This window comes from Vespa velutina, chromosome 2 (assembly GCF_912470025.1).
Source record: "Vespa velutina chromosome 2, iVesVel2.1, whole genome shotgun sequence".
Lineage (NCBI taxonomy): Eukaryota > Metazoa > Arthropoda > Insecta > Hymenoptera > Vespidae > Vespa > Vespa velutina.
Window position 1 is genome coordinate 1,825,072 of NC_062189.1, and position 2,500 is coordinate 1,827,571.

The window sequence follows — 2,500 nt, forward strand, 5'->3', positions numbered from 1 at the left end:
TCTCTCTCTCTCTCTCTCTCTCTCTCTCTCTTTGTATATATATATATTTATATATATATATTCATATACATATATCTTTTTTCTGTCTTTCTTTCTTTTTGGAAGCGTGCAAGCGCGATTTCTTTTTTCAAATATCTTAGATCGATATGAATAATCTCGATCGTTGATCGAGATCAAGATCGACTACGATAGATAGATCGTACCTTTTTATTATTCTTCGAGTTTTCTTCCTCGGGAAGAAATTAAACAAGGAAGAAAAAAAAAAAAAAAGAAGAAAAAAGAAAAGAAAGAAAATAATCATGTAAAGTATTGGACACCTTTCTCTTATCACTTTTTTCGAAATCAAAATGTCTACACGTATGTGTGCGTACATATATCTACATTACTTATACACTTAATATATATATATATATATATTTATATATAACATCGGAATAATTTTTTAGTCAATTTTCAGAACACCATTTAAACAGTAGTAAGGATTGTTTGTTGAAAAAAAAAAAAAAAAAATAGAAAAGAAAAAGGAGAACAAAAAAAAAAAAGAAATATATTTTGCTATCACCGAATACGCGAATGTCATGCGCGTGTATGTGTATGTATGTATGTATGTATGTATGTATGTATGTATGTATGTATGTATGACAAACACGAAATACACGCACACATACGCACAGAAATGGAGAAGGGTAAGAACGTTCGCGTGCATTTTGATGCCGCAGAACTCGCCTAGTACTCTCTCTCTGTCTCTCTCTCTCTCTCTTTCTTTCTCTCTCTCTCTCTCTCTCTCTCTCTCTCTCTTTCTCTCTGTCTCTCTCTTTTTCTTTATTCCTTCTTCAATCGCCTTGACTTTCAACGGCTCCGTAGTCTCCGTAAGCGACGTATTCGTCCTTAATTTTGCATTCCGTAACGATACGAGTTAACAAGTAGGAATCAGTCATCGATCTCTAGATCAAAAATGTCGTTCGTCCAGTCAATCTTACAAAAAAGAAGAAAGAAAGAAAGAAAGAAAGAAAAAAAAGTAAATAAATAAATAAAAAATAAAAAAGAAAAAAAAAGGCCGATTGATCGATCGACCAAATCGAATATACACAATATGTGTGTGTGTGTGTGTGTGTGTGTGTATTAATTGTCTTTGTTTTATTTGTTAATATTCGAAAGAAAAAAAGAAAGAGAGAGAGATAGACAAAATTAATTATCTATGTTGTCTGTAGATGTAAGAATTAAAAAAAAAAAAAAAAAAAAAAAAAAAAAGAAAGAAAGGGGAAAAAAAATAGATTCACGTCAATCAAATAATTTTTGTAATTATCATCATTTTAATATATTTATGTTAGCGTATTGTCAAAAAATCGATCGATCGATCGATCGATCGATCAAATCGATTACCCAAGATAAATCACATATATTTATATATACATGTCAAATCGTCTTTGTTCGTTTGTTAACATGTTCGAAAAAAGAAAAAAAAAAAAAGAAAACAAGAAACGAGCAAAAAAAAAAAAAAGAAAAAGAAAAAGTAGGTTCGTGCCGAGGGAGCAATTTTTATTTCAACATTTTGCAATAGTCTTTACATTTGAAAACTCGACTCTCGTTATTGCAAGAGGAAGGAAGAACAATTTACATTAATGATCTTCGATCTTATGATTAGCTGTCAATGATCGCAAAGGTGTATAATCAATATCGATAATCTTTCTTTCATGAGAGTACGTAGGCGTTTAACGTGGGTAGTGTTAATTGTCCCGTTTGTTAAAATGTTAGAAGAAAGGATTTTAAAAGATTCTTATAAAAAAAAAAAAATATATGTATATATATATATATAACTAATAATTAACTATTTAATACATAATTATTTTAATTCTATCGCACACAAAATAATTATTATCATCTATGGAATATCCATAGTAAATAAGATATTATGATACATATATACTTACACAAATATATATATATATATATACAACTCATTCATTAATATACTTTGTTTACTATTTGTTTATGTTCTACCTCGACCTTTTTTTTTTTTTTAATTAAATATATAACACAAAGACACATACATACATATACACATACATACATGTATTATATTTTATCAGAAATAATACGATATATAATATATTACAATAAATAGCGCATTATCATAGACATTTGTCATATAGGATTTATGTACGTGTTGATTTATCAAAGATCGTTTAGATTTTTGTGAAACACCTTTGCCGATCTTGATCTATCGATTGATCGATCGATCGAATGAGATTGAACAACTGATCGATCGATCGATCGATCGAATGAACGAACGAACGTTCGAACGATCTCCCATTGACAGTAGGATTTAAGATCTGAGAATTCAGATCGCACAGATCGATCGGTTGGATATCACAACGAAGAAACGATGCGCGACGAGAATAGTTTGACCCAGACCTTAAGCGACTCCGAGGTCGGCAGCCGAGAGCGGACCGTCGAACGGCGCCTTTTATATTTCGCTCGGTAGCCTCGACGAGAAGCC

The 2,500-nt window shown here is 30.7% G+C and overlaps 1 protein-coding gene across 5 annotated transcripts in view; it reads left to right on the plus strand.

Annotated features, from left to right (window-relative positions):
* LOC124957697 (A disintegrin and metalloproteinase with thrombospondin motifs 9-like) overlaps window positions 1-2,500 on the plus strand; it is a 110,369-nt gene that overhangs the window by 1,363 nt on the left and 106,506 nt on the right. The gene's annotated exons all lie outside the window — the stretch shown is intronic.